This window comes from Macaca mulatta, chromosome 16, assembly GCF_049350105.2.
Source record: "Macaca mulatta isolate MMU2019108-1 chromosome 16, T2T-MMU8v2.0, whole genome shotgun sequence".
Lineage (NCBI taxonomy): Eukaryota > Metazoa > Chordata > Mammalia > Primates > Cercopithecidae > Macaca > Macaca mulatta.
The window spans coordinates 18,363,164-18,384,392 of record NC_133421.1 but is presented as its reverse complement, the minus strand read 5'-3'; the positions used below and the strand labels follow the sequence as shown (position 1 = coordinate 18,384,392).

The window sequence follows — 21,229 nt, the reverse complement described above, 5'->3', positions numbered from 1 at the left end:
TATTTTGGTACATTATTCTATGGTGTCTGAATTATAAGTCCAAATGCTATTTATAGAAAAGCCAATAATACAAGTTTTTTTTTTTTCTTTTTTTGAGATAGAAGTCTCGCTCTGTTGCACAGGCTGGAGTGCAGTGGCGCCATCTCCACTCACTGCAAGCTCCACCTCCCGGGTTCACGCCATTCTCCTGCCTTAGTCTTCCGAGTAGCTGGGACTATAGGCGCCAGCCACCATGCCCAGTTAATTTTTGTATTTTAGTAGAGATGGGGTTTCACCATGTTGGCCAGGCTGGTCTTGAACTCCTGACCTCAAGAAATGCACCTGCCTTGGCCTCCCAAAGTGCTGGGAATACAGACACGAATCACTGCACCCAGCCTGAGAACTATTATATATTCTTATTTCAGGGACCCTCAAAATTATAGGCTAGCCATATTCTATATGAATTTAAGCTTTTATCATTGCCCTTTTTTTCAATCCAGTCTCCACACAGCAACCACAGTATGGAATTTTTAGAATTCCAAGACGTATCATACTCCTGTTTTAAAGTCACTGTGCAGATTGGGTGCGGTGGCTCACGCCTGTAATCCCAGCACTTTGGAGGGCCCAGGTGCGGGGATCACTAGGTGAGGAGATCAAGACCATCCTGGCTAACACGGTGAAACCCCATCTCTACTGAAAATACAAAAAAAAAAAAAAAAACAAATTAGCCGGTCGTGGTGGTGGGCGCCTCTACTCCCAGCTACTCGGGAGGCTGAGCCAGGAGAATGGTGTGAACCCAGGAGGCAGAGCTTGCAGTGAGCCGAGATGGCACCACTGCACTCTAGCCTGGGAGACAGAAGAGACTCCGTCTAAAAAAAAAAAAAACCCACCGACCAATTACTTCTTTTCTCCCTGATTAGAATTTAAGCTTAACGAAGCTGGGCAACTTTATATATTTTTCCACTGATGTATCTCCATGAGCTAGAGATCACTTAGTGGAAGGTAAATGATCAGTAAATATTTTCGAATAAGAGAATCAATTATTAATGGTTTTCTTTCTTTGAGTATACATTTAGACTTTTAAAAATCAGGAAAACAGATTGGTCAAGAGAATTCCGTTTTTTGTTTTATTTTATTTTATTATCAATAGATTATATTAGTTGTGTTAGTATAAATTTCAGTGTGGGAAGTTGTAAGCATTTCCTAAATTTTAAAATGAAAGGCACGGAATTTAAATATCTGCTCCTTTTATTCAAGGAATAAAAAAAAAAGCTTATCTTTTAAAATATATTTATATATGTAAGCAACAATCTGAGTTTATTTTTTCTCTCTTTATCCCTGAATACTTTTTCAAGTTATTAACGTCCTCAGTTTTAAAAATTCACTTTTTTTTCCAGGCTGGAATAGAGTGGCACCATCTCGGCTTACTGCAATCTCTACCTCCTGGGTTCCAGTGATTCTCTTGCCTCAGCCTTCCCAGTAGCTGGTATTACAGGCACGTGCCACTACTCCGGGCTGATTTTTGCATTTTTAGTAGAGACCAGCATTTCCTTATGTTGGCCAGGCCGGTCTCCAGCTCCTGGCCTCAGGTGATCTACTTGCCTCGGCCTCCCAAAGTGCTGAGATTACAAGCATGAGCCACCGCGCCCAGCATAAAAAATCCTTTTCAACGAAAACATTTAAAAATATATATGCAACTTCATTAATAATATCTTTGTGTTCCACTGAATAGCTTGCCAAGTTATACATTGGCAGTACAATTTCCTTATAAATCTTCAATTTGTTTGATTAGATTTGTAGATTTCCTATTCTCAACTCATAATTTCATTTTAGTATAATACCTCCTACTTGACCTTTGTGGGGTTTTCATACCATATATTTATTATTGAAATTGGTTTTTGATATTCAAATCAGAAGTTTATCATATTGTTGGTTAGACTGGTCAGTAGAATCCGATTTGTTTTGGTTCTGTAGTTTATTCATTACAGAGTGGCTTTGCTACTGTAAAGCTTGAAACATTTTCTTTCTTTGGTTTCCTTCTTTCCCTTTTTCCCTCCCTCTCTCCTTCCCTCGCTTCCTTCCTTCCCTCTCTTTTTCTTTCTCTTTCCCTCCCTCCCTCCCTTCCTTCCTCTTTCTTTTGACAGGTTTTGCTCTATCACTCAAGCTGAAGTGCAGTGGTGCTAACAAGGCTCACTTAAAAATTTTTTTAACAGAAATTTATCTATCTTACATTAAGCAACTTTCTTTTCAATGTAACCAATATTTCTCTTAAGAGAAAAATTAAATATTTACCATCGGTTAACCTCGACACTTTAATTTCTGCAGCCTCAACTTTTCTGGCTCCAGCAAACCTCGCCTGTCAGTCACTCAAGTAGCTGGGAATACAGGTGGTACCACCATGCCTGGATAATTTTTGTAATTTTTTGTAGAAATGGGGTTTCACCATGTTGCCCAGGCTGGTCTAGAACACCTGAGCTCAGGTGATCCTCCCATCTTGGCCTTCCAAAGTGCTGAGATTATAGGGATGAGCCACCATGCCCAGTCAAAAGGTTGAAACATTTTCTAAATTTGAAAACAAAGTGTATGGCATTTAAATACCTGTTCCTTAAAATTTGGAAGACATGTTAACATCATATAAACCCAGGGCTTGTATTTTTAGATTAGTACATCTACATATTTTCAATTTCTTCTAAAGTTAAAAAAATAAATGTTTTGTATTTGGAGAATTCTTGATAACAGAAGGTAATATTGAATTTTTCACTTAAAAGAAATGTGGTTACATTGAAAAGGAATTTGGTTACTGTAGATTAGATACATTTCTGTTTAGAAAATAATTTTAAAAAATAATGCTCAAAGAGCAGTGGTCATGGCATTTATTCCAGAGGGAGGAAGTTTATCCTGTTCTGCCTGTAATAACAAAAGTATATGGATCAAGATTATTCTATAGGGACATAAACTAAAAGATAGCATAAAATTTTATTTTAAAAATGAAGATAGGCCAGGTACAGTGGCTCACGCCTATAATCCTATCACTTTGGGAGGCCGAGGCAGGTGGATCACCTGAGGTCAGGAGTTTGAGACCAGACTGACCAACATGGAGAAACCTCATCTCTACTAAAAATACAAAATTGGCCGGGCCTGGTGGCACACGCCTGTAATCCCAGCTACTCGGGAGGCTGAGGCAGGAGAATCGCTTGAACCAGGGAGGTGGAGGTTATGGTGAGCCACCATGGTGCCATTGCACTCCATCCTGGGCAACAAGAGTGAATGATAGAAATACTCTCATAGTTAAAACTTAGCATGATTATCCCTTTAAAAGGTAGAATATTACCTTAATTTTAGTTTCAAAGGAAAAGATAATATATCCATATCCACTTGAATTTTACTTTGAAGAATAGGTCTCCACACATGTTTTATTAATCCTGAGTGTTTTGTCAGACTGATGGGATGCATCTGGTAAATTCACTATGTGTGTGTGTGTGTGTGTGTGTGTGTGTGACTGATTTACCACATGTAATGATTAAATGATACATTTAATTACATTATTTATTTGCAGTATTTAAAGAGAAAGTACTATACGGTAATTATTGACTTTCCTAATGTCAGACCACTTATGCTCAGAGCAGGACACAGAACTTACAGAATAATGCCTATTTTGTAGCCCAGTATTTCCTTCTCAAATTTTGAATAACAATTTGAATAATTTAAATGATATTTTAAATCCTATCATTTTAATGTAACCCTTTAATAATCAAAAAGGTAATGATAGGCCGGGCATGGTGGCTCATACCTGTAAACCCAGCACTTTGGGAGGCCAAGGTGGGCAGATCACCTGAGGTCACGAGTTTGAGACCAGCCTGGCCAACGTGGCAAAACCCTGTCTCTACTAAAAATACAAAAAGTAGGTAGGTATGGTGGTGGGCGCCTGTAATCCCAGCTACTCGGGAGGCTGAGGCAGCAGAATTGCTTGAACCCAGGAGGTGGAGGTTGCAGTGAGCTGAGATCGTACCACTGCACTCCAACTGGGTGATAGAGCGAGATTGTGTCTCAAAAAAAAAAAGTGATGATATAAATATTTTGTATTATTTAAAATAGTTCTTTTGAAATTTCCCCTTCACATTAAATGCAAACATAAACATTTTTGTAAAAATGAAAACATTGCAAACAATTCAAATTTTATCTTCTATTCCATGTGTTGTTCTTCTTATCAAAAGTAACTTTTTCCAGAATGATTTCACCTCTGAGTTCATGCTCTTAACCACCTTGTTATCCTGACTTTATGCTTTATAAAACATGATATGGTATGATGAATGCATTACTTCAGTTGCCTAATTTAAAATTATAGAGGGTGGGGGATGGTGGCTCACATTTATAATCCCGGCCCTTTTGGAGGCCAAGGTGGGCAGATCTCTTGACCTCAGGAATTGGAGATCAGCCTGGACACCATGGCGAAACCCTGTCTCTCTAAAACAAAATAAAAATTAGCCGGACTTGGTGGCACCCACCTGTAGTCCCAGCTACTTGGGAGGCTGCGGTGGGAGTATCACTGGAACCTGAAAGGTTGAGGCTGCAGTGAGCCCTGTTAGCACCAATGCACTCCAGCCTGGGTGCCAGAGTGGGACCCTGTCTCAAAAAAATAAAATAATATGAAGTAGGTCTTCGTAGTGTTATCATTTTAAAGATAATAAAATCAACACACAGAGATCAAACTAAAACCACAAGATTATGTAATCCCAGCTACTCGGGAGGCTGAGGCAGGAGAATCAATTGAACCTGGGAGGCAGAGGTTGCAGTGAGCCCAGATCACACCATTGCGTTCCAGCCTGGGTAACAGAGCCAGACTCAGTCAAAAAAAAAAAAAAAAAAGAAAAAGAAAAAACAAAACAAAACAAAAACAAAAAAAACCCCCACAAGATTATTTATTGGATCACATCGAAGAGTTCAAGGAAAACTGCTAAGTTACTGATTTTGTCACTAGTTTTCATTTTTCTTTACTTTTTTATTTTTGAGACAGAGTCTCACTCTGTCATCCAGGCTGGAGTGCAGTGGTGTGATCTCAGCTCACTGCAACCTCCGCCTCCCAGGTTCAAGGGATTCTCCTGCCTCAGCCTCCACAGTAGCTGTAATTACAGGTGGACACCATCATGCCCAGCTAAGTTTTGTATTTTTAGTAGAAACGGGGTTTCATCATGTTGGTCAGGCGGGTCTCGAACTCCTGACCTCATTTTCCACCTGCCTCAGCCTCCTAAAGTGCTGGGATTACAGCCATCTGGCCTGGCCTGTCACTAGTTTTCTATAATTTTTGGCATACTATCTACCTTGACTTATGTTAGGGTAAAAAATGAGTGATAACTCAAAAGTGTAGACAGGTGAAGTAGCAGGTCCCATGCTTTGACGTTAAGAAGAATGGGGTAAAGTGTGAGGCTTCTGTGAATTGTCTCATCTATGTAGATACCAGTGGTAATGACCCAGAGGCACGTTGTCCAATAGCCACACATGGCTACTACATTTAAATTGAAATTAATTACAATAATATAAAAATTCGGTTAGTCACACTAGCTACTTTTCAAGTTCTCAAAAGCCACATGTGGGTAGTGGTTAGCATATTTCATAGCATAGATACAGAACATTTCCGGCAGAAGAAAACGTGTTGGAGAATGCTTGTCTGGACACTGAAGCACACAGAAATGTCAAATTGGGTTAAGATGCTATCAAAAGCTAATGCTCAAACTTGCCGTTAGACAAATATGCGTTATCAATGCCCTGCTTAAATGAGAACTGAGAATAAAATGTGTGTTCTGGGTGGACTGTAATTAAACAGTTGAATGCCTGACTACAAACTAAGTTCATGTATTTGGCGATTTGGACCTAGAATGTATCCTTAGTTTGTTTGAACATTGAAAACATTCTTCTCTTTCTGACCTACTTATTAAAGATGTTTGAATGATAACATTACATATATTATGCAAAATCTTTCTGAAATATCACGATATATATAGTACAGGAAGCAACTACTATATGACTTTATTAGCAGTTTGACTGCTTAATAAATGCATTTTATATTAAAAAATTAATAAGTACCCAAAATATAATTAGGGTATTCCTCCAAAATATTATAAATAATAAAATTAAACAACTATGGAAATGGAAAGAAAGGGTCAGCAGTGTGTGCTGTGGCACAAATATTTGTTTCCCCAAGATTTTTTTTTTTTTTTTTTTTTGAGACGGAGTCTCGCTCTGTCGCCCAGGCTGGAGTGCGGTGGCCGGATCTCAGCTCACTGCAAGCTCCGCCTCCCGGGTTCCCGCCATTCTCCTGCCTCAGCCTCCCGAGTAGCTGGGACTACAGGCGCCCGCCACCTCGCCCGGCTAGCTTTTTGTATTTTTTAGTAGAGACGGGGTTTCACCGTGTTAGCCAGGATGGTCTCGATCTCCTGACCTCGTGATCCGCCCGTCTCGGCCTCCCAAAGTGCTGGGATTACAGGCTTGAGCCACCGCGCCCGGCCTGCCCCAAGAATTTATATGCCGAAGAAACTCTCAGTGTGATGGGATTTGGAAATAGAGCCTTTGAAGGTAATTAGGTTTACATGAGGTCATGAGAGTGGGGTCTTGATGATGGAATTAATGCTTTTATAAGAAGAGGTCAGAAAGCCTGTTCAAGAACCAAATCAGCCATTGTCTTGGTCATAGACTTTCCAGCCTCCAGGGCTGTAAAAATAAATGTGTGCTGTTGAAAGCACCCAGTTTGTAGTATTTTGTTATAACAGCCTGAGCAGACTAATACAGCATGTAAATATCATATAATGACAACGGAATAAACAACGTGGCTAAAAAACAGATAACAAAAGCATCTGGGACCAATACATCCTAAAGTCTTTTACAACTAAATAAAAAAGTTAAAAAATTAAAACGGCACTTTCATTATGTCAAAAGCAGGTAGAAAAAATACAACAATTATTTAAGAGTGTTTGTGTCCAAGCATATAGTATAAAATATCTACACAATATATCATTAAATCTTCCTAATAAAGTAGTTGTACGCTCATGTGTTATAAATAAATGAATAAATTATGAACAATTGAAGCTTAGGGAAAATTATCAGCATTCCAATTAATAATTAGTGGGTCGAGAATCAGGAAAATAAACCTAAATACGGTATAAGTGACTAAAGTATATTTAATAGAAAAATACATTAAAATACTGAAGGCAAAGAATGTTGCTCCGTAAGTGTGTAATGCAGCAATAATCAATTTCTATAAATTATTCCCAATATTAATGAACATGGAGAAATCAGTGAATAACACATGGAAAAATGAATGCCTAGGAGATGAAGTAAAACTTTGGTCTTTTTGGAATATTTAATAAATTCTTGATTTAATGCTGAAAACAATGAAGGCAATTCCAAATATGACAAACGAAAAGAGACATACAAAGAGATATGCGAGACATTTTTTTAATTCACAAAATGATACATGTTAACTCGAAGCTGGAAAACACAGATCACTAAGTGATTGTGCGAAGCAAACAACAAAATCATTAACTCGGAAGTTATACCAAAAATGCAAAGGAGTCTTCCCACCTCTGCACAAAACAACAAAAGCACAAAAGTTGTTAGGTTGAGACATTTCAAAGTAAATTATTTTATGACCTCAAGAAAAAGATCATATCAAAGCTATTTTATCAGTTCCAGGAAAGTTTCCAAAATGTTTAATCAAGTCAGCATAAAAATGATACCAAAATCTAGGAGAAAACGCGTAATAAAATGCTGCAAAACACAGTTCATCCTCAGTTATATCAGTGAAATATCCTAAATTAAAGACTTGCCGATAGAATGCAGCGAAAACAGAGACAGAGCAAGAAAGGACGCCGAGCAGGAGCCCACGAGGTTCACGGTAAGAAAACAAGTGACTGAACAGCCGGAGAGAAAGCAGCCCGGGGGATTCGGCCACGTGACGTGCGGTCGACCCTGTGGCAGGGACCCGCCAGGCTGCCCGCCCCTCAGCCCCTCAGCCCCTCAGCCTCCACACTCCCTCAGCCCCTCAGCCCCTCAGCCTCCACACTCCCTCAGCCCCTCAGCCTCTCAGCCCCTCAGCCCCCTCAGCCGCCTCAGCCCCTCAGTCCCCTCAGCCCCTCAGCCCCTCAGCCGTCTCAGCCCCTCAGCCCCTCAGCCGTCTCAGCCCCTCAGCCTCCTCAGCCCCTCAGCCCCTCAGCCTCTCAGCCCCTCAGCCGTCTCAACCCCCTCAGCCGCCTCAGCCCCTCAGCCCCTCGGCCCCCCAGCCCCCTCAGCCGCCTCAGCCCCTCAGCCCCTCAGCCCCTCAGCCGTCTCAACCCCCTCAGCCGCCTCAGCCCCTCAGCCCCTCGGCCCCCCAGCCCCCTCAGCCGCCTCAGCCCCTCAGCTCCTCACAGCCGCCTCAGCCCCTCAGCTCCTCACAGCCGCCTCAGCCCCTCAGCCCTTCAGCCGCCTCAGCCCCTCAGCCACCCAGCCCTTCAGCCCCCTCAGCCCTTCAGCCTCCTCAGCCGCCTCAGCCCCCTCAGCCCCTCAGCCCTCTCAGCCTCTCTATCCCTCAGCCCCCTCAGCCGCCTCAGCCCCTCATTGTCTCTGCCCCTCAGCCTCCTCAGTCCCTCAGCCCCTCAGCCCCTCAGCCCCCTCAGCCCCTCAGCCCCCTCAGCCCCTCAGCCCCTCAGCCCCCTCAGCCCCTCAGCGTCTCAGCCCCTCAGCCCCCTCAGTCCCTCAGCCCCTCAGCCCCTCAGCCCCCTCAGTCCCTCAGCCCCTCAGCCCCTCAGCCCCCTCAGTCCCTCAGCCCCCTCAGCCCCTCACAGAGGCCTCAGCCCCTCAGCCCCCTCAGCCCTTCAGCCCCCTCAGCCCCTCAGCCCCCTCAGCCTCTCAGCCCCTCAGCGTCTCAGCCCCTCAGCCCCTCAGTGTCTCAGCCCCTCAGCCCCTCAGCCTCCTCAGTCCCTCAGCCCCTCAGCCCCTCAGCCCCAGCCCCTCACAGCCGCCTCAGCCCCTCAGTGTCTCAGCCCCTCATCCCCCTCAGCCCCTCAGCCCCTCTGTCGCCTCAGCCCCTCAGTTGCCTCAGCCCCCTCAGCCCCCTCAGCCCCTCAGTCGCTTCTGCCCCCTCAGCCATCTCAGCCGCCTCAGCCCCTCAGCCGCCTCAGCCCATCAGCCCCTCAGCCGTTTTAGCCCCTTCAGCCGCCTCAGCCCCCTCAGCCCCTCAGCCGCCTCAGCCCCCTCTGCCCCCTCAGCCCCCTCAGCCCCCTCAGCCGTTTCAGCCGCCTCAGCCCTTCAGCCCCTCAGCCGCCTCAGCCCCTCAGCCGTCTCAGCCGCCTCAGCCCTTCAGCCCCTCAGCCGCCTCAGCCCCCTCAGCCGCCTCAGCCGCCTCATCCCTGCAGTCGCCTCAGGCCCTCAACCGCCTCACCCACCTCAGCCTCTCAGCCGCCCGCGCAGCCGCTCGCTCACCCGCCCCGCTGCTTTAGGGGTCCGCGCTGCCTAGCGGGCTCCAGCGCAGCCTCCTGCCCGTCATCCCAACGGCGGCGCCTGCCACTGGCTCCTGGCTGCCCGCTACTACCCGCGCGCCGTGGGCAGGGCCAGTTCGGGGGAGCGGATCCCGATGGCAGGCGGTGACCAAAAGCCTCTGAAAGCCGCAGCCGAGCGCCAGCCGCTGACCGACCCGGAGGCCCCAATCTGTCCCAGCCAAGGCCTCCAGGCGCCATCACCCAGGAGTAGTCCCAGGCAGTGACACACCGCTTGCTCCACGCTATAGCGGGCTTCTGCAAGGCGGTGATCCGTGCCCAAAGCCACCAAAGGTCAGCTTGTGCCCGAGAGTGGGGGAAATACACCCTTCCCGGGGATCTGAAAACTCCAGGTCCTCCTGCCAGGAGCCCACGGCCTCAGATGGGGACCAGGACGCGCCTGCCCTGGGGAAGCGCCCCTGCACCTGAGCCCAAAATTGTCCCCAACAAACCCAACACCTGCAGGGCTGACGTTTGGGCTCCGGGGTGCGGTGTCATATGAAATGGGCACCGCGTGCTTTCCATGCAAAAGACACGAAGTCTGGAGTTTATGATGGAAAGCCGCGAAGTGCCAGAGATCATGGCCCAGAGCTGGCAGAACTGATCAGATCAATGCTGAGCAAAAGGCCTGAAGAAGACCATCTGGAGGAGCATCCCGAGGGCCTTCCCCAAAGCACCAGATCACCTTCCTTTCCGAGGCCACAAAGGCCAGAACCTCCAGAAATAGCATGAAACGTGAGGACTTGGTGACACCCAAGCCTGCTGCCACTGTGGTTTCCAGCAAGGCAGAATCAAGGCATGAAGTAATCCACCCCAACCACGCTCCTCTGAGGCTGAACAAGACATGATAATGGTGGAAGGCAAGTGGTTGTTCCAGGAGAGACCCAGGGTGGTTGGTGCCTTGAGGTCACCTGCCAGTTCGAAGGCCCAGGGGACTTGAGCAATACCAAGAACGGGCCAGGGTCAGGAGGGTGAATATTGACATCTTCCCTGCAGAAGAGAGGGATGCAGCGAGCCAGGGCGGAGGTTGCAGTGGGCTGAGATCGCGCCATTGCACTCCAGTCCCAGCCACAAGAGCGAGACTCCATATCAAAAACACACACACACACACACACACACACACACACACACACACAGAGAGAAAAGGGGAAGAAAGCAAATTTATTGTCCAGTGGTTCGAAATAACAAAAGCTGATTGCCAAATACAGTATGTGAAATAACTCCTGCTTAAATTGTTTAGGAAAGAAATTATATAGGGCAAACACAATAAATTAGTCTTGTGTAACATTTTTTGAGTACCTGAAAATTCTTCTATTTGAAAAAGGAAAAGGAGTTTTGACTCATCTTGGCCAGCATTTAAAACACAAGCATAGCAGACACGGTCCTGCAGCCTCTTCCTAGTAAGAGTCTTCCGTGGCATTTACCACAGTTGTCAGCTGATGCTGTGTCTCTCCAGGGCCTGGGTAACCTCAGGGACCTCACTGGCAGCTTCTCCTCTCCTCAGGCTTCCAGAAAAGTAACAACCAACCAGGGAAATAGACTTATCATTTTAAACAATCTTGACAAATTGTAGAAATTTTTATTGATACTGCTCACATCTCTAGGTTTTTGAGCATTTTTTTCCATGAAGATTAGATGATAAACATTGCATTTATGCTTCTACGTGTGTTCATGACCCAATTGGCCTCTTTGATACTTGAGTAGTAACACTATTCTGAGGAAGTGAAACTGTTGAAATATATTTATAAATACACATATTCTTATCTACAATTTATTAACATACATGTTCAGCAATCTGAAATCTTTAAATTTTGGCAAACTTCAATGCTGACCAGTATAATATTCAATTAAATAGCTTCTTTAATTTTTAATCACTTTAATTTTTAATCACTTTCAATATATGGCTAATTTGTTAATTTTTATGTTTTCGTGCTGTTTTAGTATGTGAACATACTGTATATTCTTTTTTCTTTTTTGAGACGGAGTTTTGCTCTTGTTGCCCAGGCTGGAATGCAATGACATGATCTTGGCTCTTCCAGGGCCAGACTCTGCCCCATCAGGGGCCGGAAAACCCCGGGCAGATTTGGAATCTAGGGCAGGGGGGCCACAGAGGTCAGGGCTTGTACAGGGCAGGGCTAAGAGCACAGCCCAGAGTCATGTCTGGGTCCCTTGGCCAGTCACCACCTCTCTAACCCTAGACATCTCACCTGTGGAATGGGGTACATTCGAGGACAGCACCTACCCCACCGAGTCCACCAGGTCAGTGCACAACAGGCACCTGGTGAGTGCTCAGGGATGACCCTCCTCGGCACCTGCCCAGAGGCCAGCACTGCCCACCAGGTACTGACTGTCACCAAGTCAGCAGGGAGGGAACAGAGCAGGTCACACTCACCTGAGTTGGCTGAGTCAGCTGTGTCTCTCGCTTAGCAAAACTTCCTCTTCTCAGGACCAGACACCTCTATGTCTTGTTTCTAAGAGCTCCAGACATAGAGATGGCAGGCGGGCAGGCGGGTGAGTACTCAGCACCAGTGACACTGTGGGGTCATGACACCCATCACAATGGGCCCCTGCCTGGGTCAGCTGGGCCCAGAGTCAGCACCCTCCACCCTCTGAAGTGTCAACGTGTGCGCATGCAGTGTTTGTGCATGTGAGCATGCATGTGTATGTGGGTGAACACGGGTACATGCCTGTATCACTGCTCTGCCTGAGCCCGGCTGCCTTACTCACATGTACACCCAGGACACTGGGTCACCCTTGTCACTGTCTCTCCCGGCAGGACCCATGGCCATCATCGAAGCATCCACGGGTGCTCCCTAACCTCAGACCTCCCCATCCAGGGCAGTCCTGGGATTGCAGATGGGGGATAGGGGGCAGAGGGTTGAGAGTTGGGGGCAAAGGGCAAAGGGCAGGCCCCCTCCCTAGCAGGGGACTCAGCTAGGCTGTGAAGTGCTAGATCTGTGTGGCAGGGCTAGATTTCACACACCTGCTCACCTCCTCCTCCCAGAAGCCCTCCAGCATGCCATGACTCATTCCCACTACAGATGGCGGCAAGGATGCTCCAAGGACAAACCCTGCCTGAGGTCACCTAGTGGCCACTTGGCCAGATCTCTGCTAGCCAGAACCCTACTGACCAGGCCTTCACTGACCAGGTTCCCACTGACCTGAGCAGAACTCTGAGCCGCGGTGCTCAATGTCCCCTGCCAATGCCCCCCCTCAGTCCACAGACCCTCCTCTCCCCACATCAGCACCCACAGGCCATGCCCTGGGGGTCTCCTCGGGTCAAGGCCCCCTCTCCAGGACACAGGGAGGGATAGTCGGCCTCAGGCCCAGCTTCATGCTTGCCCCCAAAAGCTTTCTGTACTCACCTCAAAGGGGGCAGTGAGGTGGCCTGGCACTGCCTGGACATGATGTCTGGGCCTAGTCCTGAACCGCAAAGCCAGAGGCACAGGGGGATGTTTGCCAGACCAGGCACCCCGTTTTGCTGGGTCTCCCAGGGTTCTTCCTGTGGAGGCCGGATCCAGAGATATAGCACCAAGGCTGCAGGGTGACCGGCCCAGAACCCTCAACTGGGCTGGGGACCACATGAGGACTGTCCCCAGATGGCCAAAAGACCCTTTGATAATTTCTTGGTGCCTCATTTCTCTCCAGCTACCCTTACCCCATCAGGAATCCCCTTCTTGCAGAGTTGAGGAGGAGAGGAAGACAGTGACAGAATCCATGGAAAGAAATGAAACAAAACGACAATAGAGCATCATCTATTTCCTGTCCATCTGAAAGGAAAGCCTAAGGAAGCCTATTGGTTTCCATCACATTGAGGGCGCCAAGGATGGCATCACACAGTGCAATGCCCAATGGCAGGGACTGTGCTCCATCCCTGCAGATGTCATCGAGGGCACACCTGGGGTCGTCCAGGGTCATGGACCCGGACATAGAGCAGATACTGGGTCAACAGGAGTGCACACACACACATGTGCACACTCACACACTGGAATAAAATGAATTGAATTTTATAGCCAGTGTGTAAGTGGAAGCGCGTGCGCGCGCGCACACACACGTTGCCGATCTGCTGACTTGCCTCATTGGCATGAAACAGCTGCTGAGCCTGCAATTGCTCTGCCTTTTCCTGGATTTTTCCTTTAGTTTCTCTGACTGCTGGGTTACTGGCCTGTGTTTAGCTTCATAAACATGGGTTTCACTTTATTTTTATGGGGTTCCAGCTCTTGCTCATGGAATCCCTCCCAGCCTGTTTTGTAATCTTCCCTTGTTTACTGCCTGTGGACTTCAAGTACCAGACACAGAGAAAGCTTTGTAGAGACTGTGTACTCTGCCCCCACAATTTCCCTAGCAGGTCCCTTAATTCCCCTCACCTCCAGGGAGGGTCATTGCTGGGATCCTAGGAATCGTGTGCCTTTCTCGATGGCCACAGTGGTAACCATAATAGGCAGCTCTTCCCTCTGTGCAATTCTGGAACATAAAAATATTCTCTGGTAACAAGACTATAGAAAGCAATGGAAGCAACACTAAACTGAGAGTTTGCTGGTCTGTGTTTCTAAGAAATGTCATGTTTTTACATAAATAATGAAGAAGAAATGACTTTTCTGAGGTTCCTATCATTTATGCCATGGACTGGACTCTTCCGTGAATGCAATTTCATTGATGGATGTGGATAATTAGCTTAACTTCAAGTAAAAGGTTAGAGAGTTGGCAAATTCTCAACATAACTTTGCTTTTTTTACACTCAAATAACATTAATCAGACAGTTGTGGGTCTCTAGAAATATATACTTGCAGGCAAAAGTTCTATATTAAAATATCCAAGTTTGGAATCCTTCAGGTGACTTATTTGTAATCAAGCAGAAATAATATTAAAATTGCAAAGATTTATTATAATTTATACTATTTGCCCTAATGGCAAAAATGAATTCAAATACATTTATTAAAGTGTAATATACACAGGAATCCTATTATTCTACTACTCTGATTTATCACAAAGAGGACACATGCTTGGAGCTACCACACAGTCCAAAAAAATGAAATAAAAATAACAAACTGGCAATCCCTCTCCTGAAGCTCTGCTCCCTAACCACTGCCCATCTGTCTTGCCAAAGCAAAGAGTCACCTGGTTTTTAGCAGCCCCATTAGTGATGCCTGTTTCATAAATGGATGCATGGAGGGCCATTCGGTAGGAATGGTTTTGTGTGTGGCTTCTTCGGCCCAGCATTATTACATTTGTGACACTCTTTCAGGCGGTTTCATGAAGCAGTTCATTTCTTTTCCCTGCTCGGAAGTGCTCTGCCTGAATAGGGCACATCTATCAAGTCTACTGTTGATGGACATTGGTTTGTTCCCAGTTTGGGGCTATTAGCAAAAAAGCCACTATGAACATTCTTGTTAATTTCTTTTGGTTCACATGTATATTTTAGTTAAGTACAGCCCTACAAATGAAATAGCTTGGTCATAGTAATGCATATGCTCAAATGCAATGCATGTCACCAAAAATTTCAGCTAGGAGGAAAAAGCTCAAGAGCTCTATTGTACAACATGTTGACTATAGTTAATAACAACGTGGTAATATTTGCAATTGCTAAGACAGCAGATTTTAAATGTTCTCACCACACACACACACACACACACACACACACACACACACACACATACACACACACACACAGAAAGATAAGTATTGGCCGGGCACGGTGGCTCACACCTGTAATCCCAGCACTTTGGGAGGCTGAGGCGGGTAGATCACAAGGTCAGGAGTTTGAGACCAGCCTGGCCAAGATGGTGAAACCCCATCTCTACTAAAAATACAAAAATTAGCTGGGCGTGGTGGCGGGCACCTGTAATCCCAGCTACTCGGGAGGCTGAGGCGGGACAATCACTTGAACCCAGGAGGCAGAGGTTGCAGTGAGCCGAGATCACACCACTGTACTCTAACCTGGATGACAGAGGGAGACTCCATCTAAAAAATAAATAATAATAATAATAATAAGAAGAAGTATCTAAGGTAACTAATATGCTAGGTACCTTGATTTATTGATTTAGCCATTTTGCAGTGTATGTCTGTGGCTATATATATATATATATATATACACACACAGATTTAGCTATTCTACAATGTGTGTCACTGTGTGTGTGTGTGTGTATATATATATATATAGTGGTACACCACAAATACACACAATTTATCAATTAATTTTTTTAATTCCAAAGATTTCATTGACTAATATACAACCCAACCACGAGTTTAATAGCATTCTAATTAGATGTCCTTTCCAACACCTGATTTTGTCAGTCTTTCTTTTCTATATTCTGGTTAGTGGGTAATGTTATTACATTTTTATTTATTTTGGTCTTCTAATTATTAAAACGCCTGAGACCATTTTCATATGTGTTTATTGAAAATGGGAGGCCGGGCGCGGTGGCTCAAGCCTGTAATCCCAGCACTTTGGGAGGCTGAGACAGGTGGATCACAAGGTCAGCAGATCGAGACCATCCTGGCTAACATGGTGAAACCCCCCCTCTACTAAAAAATACAAAAAACTAGCCGGGCGAGGTGGTGAGCGCCTGTAGTCCCAGTACTCGGGAGGCTGAGGCCGGAGAATGGCGTAAACCCGGGAGGCGGAGCTTGCAGTGAGCCGAGATCCGGCCGCTGTACTCCAGCCTGGGCGACAGAGCGAGATTCCATCTCAAAAAAAAAAAAAAAGAAAAAAAAAAAAGAAAATGGGTATAATCAGGCTGGGCATGGTGACTTATGCTTGTAATCCCAGTACTTTGGGATGCCAAGGCGGGTGGATCACTTGAGGTCAGGAGTTCGAGACCACCCTGGCTAACATATGAAACCTTGTATCTACTAAAAATACAAAAAAATTAGCCGGGCATGGTGGCAGGCGCCTGTAATCCCAGCTACTTGGGAGGCTGAGGCAGGAGAATTGCTTGAAGCTGGGAGGCGGATGTTGCAGTGAGCCAAGAAGGTACCATTGCCCTCCAGCCTGGTCAACAAGAACGAAGCTCCATCTCAAAAAAAAGAAAAATAAAAAAAGTAGACTGGCGTGCTGGTACACACCTGTAATCCCAGCTACTTGGTTGAAAGGCTGAGGTGGGAGAATCACTTGAACGGGGGAGGCAGATATTGCAGTGAGCCAAGAACACGCCATTGCTCCAAGCTGGGCAGAAGAGCGAAACTTCGCCTCAAAAAACCAAACCAAACCAAACCAAAACAAAACAAAAAAGAAAATGCATATAATCATATTTTTAGGGATCTGTGCAATTTTTTTTTGTTTGTTTGTTTTTTTGAAACAGAGTCTAGAAGTTCTGTTGCCAGGCTGGAATGCAGTGGCGCGATCTGGACTCATTGCAACCTCTACCTCCTGGGTTCAAGCGATTCTCCTGCCTCAGCCTCCCAAATAGCTGGGATTACAGGCGCCCTGTCCAGCTAATGTTTGTTTGTTTTTGTTGTTGTTATTGTTGTTTTTGGAGACGGAGTCTTGCTTTGCAACCCAGGCTGGAGTACAGTGGCGTGATCTTGGCTCACTGCAAGCTCAGCCTCCCGGGTTCACGCCATTCTTTTGCCTCAGCTTCCTGAGTAGCTGGGACTACAGGCACCCACCACCACGCCTGGCTAAATTTTTTGTATTTTTAGTAGAGACGGCGTTTCACCATCTTGGCCAGGGTGGTCTCCATCTCCTGACCTCGTGATCTGCCAACCTGGGCCTCCCAAAGTGCTGGGATTACAGGCGTGAGCCACCACGCCCGGTCAAGACTACCCGTTAATTCCCAAGGCCAGCCACTGTGGTTTGAGCATGTGGGCCTGGTGGCTTGGTCCTGTCCCTGTCCATGCTTGTGAGAAACCCCAGACAGCTTGGAGGCTCAGGACACTTTCTTTCTTTTTTTTTTTTTCCCGGGACGGAGTCTTGTGCTGTCGACCGGGCTGGAGTCCAGAGGCGCAATATCGGCTCACTATAAGCTCCACCTTGCGGGTTGATGCCAGTCTCCTGCCTCAGCCTCCCAAGTAGCTGGGGCCACAGGCGCCTGCTACCATGCTTGGCTAATTTTTTTGTATTTTTAGTAGAGACGGGGTTTCATGTTAGCCAGGATGGTCTTGATCTCCTGACCTTGTGATCCGCCCGCCTCAGCCTCCCAAAGTTCTGGGATTATAGGTGTGAGCCACCACGCCCGGCCGGCTCAGGACCTTTTCTAAAGCCCAAAGACCAGCACAAGACTCAACCCTGAGAGGCCCCACTTCAGCTAGAATTCCTGGCAGATCTGCAGCCCTGGCCTCGGGGCAAGCAAACCCCAGGCTCTACTGCTCCATCCTTGTGAGGGTCTAAGAGCACCTGCAGAAACCTTCAACCCTCTGGCCTGGGGACGGAAGGGATAGGAAGAGACCCCAAGCAGGGTCTGGCCACCTGGGATGCCTCCTTGCCCTGGTTTGCCTCAGATCATCTCAAGGTTGCTGAGGAGGAAGGAGAACTCATCTCTGCAGGCCAAGTTCAAACCCCACATGGTAATCTGGGCAGACCTGAATCAGGACCCAGATGGCCACGGCTGAGCTCAGGCACTGGCCTGACAGGTGTGTGGGCCCCAGTAAGCATCTTGCAGAGCTGGGACACACTCTTCACCCCTACTGAGGCTACTAGTATTGTAGCTGCCACAGCCGTATCCCACACCACTATCCCGCGCCTCAGTCTTGATTATCCACAGCGGGAGGAACTGGCTAGCTGTGCTTGCACACTGGCCTTGCAGCGTGCTATGAAGCATCCACAGAGCTGTGCCCTGTCAGCCCTTACACTCTGAGAAAGACCACATTGCCTTTGAGGCCGCCTGCCAGATTGCCACTGAGGCTGTTGCCGGTGGCACGGCCCATTCCCAGCTGTTCCCCATTGCCTGCTACGTGCATCTCCATGGCTGCAGCTCCGTGCCTTCAAGCTGGCCTCATGGCCATGAGCCATCTTAACCCGGCTCTTAACCAGGATACCCGCGCAGCCATCAATGACGTGCTCTGAGTTTGTGCCCTCAGCCACTCTCTGGGAAAGAATGATCTGGCAGTTCTCATCCCCCTGGTGGTGAAGAGTGTGCACATTGCCATGGTGCTTTCAGACATCCTGTGTGTGAGGTTGCACGGTGACTGCACTTGGCCTGGTCAGCATCCCAGGCCGCCACAGCTCTGGAAAGCTCATCTCCACTGACAGAGCTCCATTGTGCCAGTTGCTGATGCCACCATCAATGCTTACATCAACACCCCACACTACACCCAACACACATCAGCCATTGCCGGTATGGAGTTTATTGAGTTTCTAAGCAAGGCTCGGGAGACCTTCCTGCTGCCCCAGGATGGCTACCTGCAATTTGCCCAGTTCATCGACAATCTCCAACAGATCTACAAAGGTAAGAAAAAGCTGATGCTGCTGCTTCGAGAGCCCTTTGGCTGAGAAAGCAGGTAGCTCACCGGCCCCGCAGGCTGGGTCCCCAGGAAGTATCAGGTCAGGTCAAAAACACTGAAACATTTGTGCACCCTGAGAGGACTCTGAGCACCTGTGGCTGAGGCCAAAGGACCACAGGGCTAAGGATGGGGAGAGTCTAATTCCAGTCAATATGCCTGTCTTGGCAAGCTTCTCACTACAGCCCACTGTTCATGGAGAAGCTGGGCCCTGCAGATCGACCAGAAACCCCATGATATGTCACCTTCTGTCCCTACGTCCTGCGTGTCCTGGGCATTGGCCCTGTCTCTCTTGGCAAACACAGAACACTGTTCCGTCTCAGAGATTGCTGTACCAGAGAAATAGATGCATTTATGGTGCTGTAAATACTATAGTATATGTGTTGCCAATTATTGTAAAGTCATAAATATTTATAATTCTGGTTCTGATTTGATGGGCACTTGAGGTAGCTGTGGGTAGAGGATATGCTTACTGTCTGAGGAGACTCACAACCATTTCTCAGGTTTCCCTTGCAGAGTGTATGCCCTTCCCAGTGGGATAGTGGGGGTGCCAAGGAGAAAAACGATCAGTTAGAAAATATCCCAAGACTAGTCTATGCAAAATCTCTCACCTACAGACAAAGCATTAATAGCCCAGTGGTGGGTGAACAGCAGAGGCCAGGACTGGACTTAGACTTTTGCCTCACAAACCTGTGAGGACTCTGAAGCTCCTCCCCCGCCTCACACAGCCTCGCCAGTAGTCTGCTGAGCACCTTTGAAACAAGTGCAGGGAAAAGATGAAGGTCTGGGAAGCCACTGAGCTCACAATATTCATCTACATTGATCACCTTTGTGCTAGAGAGTGTGTGTATCTGTATGACTGAGTACATGTGTCTATGTGCATAGATATAACTGCGCATGCCTGTCTGTATGTGCACATTACATCTTTATGCGTATCTATGTCTGTTCTATGACTGCGTACCTGTGTGGATATGTGCACACTGAACTGTGGGTCTGTGTGTGAGGATGTAACATTTGCATACATGTGAGGATGCATATCTATGTGTAAATGCTCTTGTGTTTTGTATGTTTAGTGTGTGTGTATCTGGGCACACATGAGCACATGTGTAGAAATATGTGTCTGTGTGTATGCTTGCTCTCCATGCATCTGTGGTTTTATATGTGTAACTGAGTGTATTTCTACATGTAGGAATGACTGCATGTTCATCTTAGAGGATCTGCATGAATGTGTCCTTTGTGCGAGATTTCTCTTCCTATTCGTGTTAAATCTCTCTCACCAGCTAAATGTCTGTTCCCCATCTCTGTGCCTCCTCTATTCATTCTCTCCTCGAATGAGCTTCTAAGCACCAGTCTCCGTCTGCCATCAGACTGGCTGCTTTCGCTGCACAGTTCTCTTCTCACCCCATACTTGCTTTCTTCCCCTGCCTTTCTACCTCAGGCTTCTTCTGCCTGTTTTTGTCGCAATCTCATTGCTTGCTGACTTGGAGGCTAGGGCTGGTCTGCACTTAGCCTCTCCTTCCTAATTTCTAGCCCTAGTGAGCAGCCCTGTCTTAGCCCTGGCTGACCTCCACAGGGAATCATCGTGTTCCTGCCACCTTCCTGACCCCTCTGCTCAGCCTGGAATTGTTGTAGGAGATAGCAAGGGCATTCAGAAGAGTCAGTTGGTTACCAGTGCCTTGGTGTTTACTCTTTTATGTCTTAGTTCCTGATTTGGGGGTGGGGTTTCATAGGGAAGAGGTGGTATAGCTAGAAAGCGAACTAAGAACTTCTCCATCTGCTTTACTTTTTCTTTCGTTGACAAACTGTCACCTTTTCTACTCCAAGCTGACCAAAAAGATGTATTTGCCGCTTGTGGCTACTCAAGTCCTACTGCCCAGCCAAGCGCCCCTACAACGTCTCAGCCCAATGGGTTGGTTAAATAAGAGAGAGAAAGAGAGAGAGACAGAGAGAGGTCACTGTCATTTTTGTGTCACCATTGCCCTTCTTTTTAGCGTGTGAACTCACAGTGCTTTTCTATGAATAAACCATGGATCACATGAAAGATCATTTTTCTTAAAGAAAAAAAATTCCCTAATCTCAAAGGGGACCAGCAAATACTTAATAGAAGATTATAGGTTTCCTGTGAGTGCATATGGCTCGGGGAGACCTGATTCTGTAAAGCAAATGTTACTGTCCTCCTCAAATTCATGTGTCAAATTCTAATTCCCTGTGATGGTATTTGTAGGTGGGGCCTTGGGAGGTGATTAAGTTCATGAAGGCAGGGACCTCATGAATGGAATTGGTGCCCCTATCAAAGGGACTGCAGA

The 21,229-nt window shown here is 46.8% G+C and overlaps 1 pseudogene; it reads left to right on the top strand.

The window, feature by feature from the left end:
- Positions 1–18,915, top strand: part of LOC100426329 (zinc finger SWIM domain-containing protein 5-like) — a 41,291-nt pseudogene extending 22,376 nt beyond the window's left edge.
- The last annotated feature ends 2,314 nt before the right edge of the window (positions 18,916–21,229 follow it).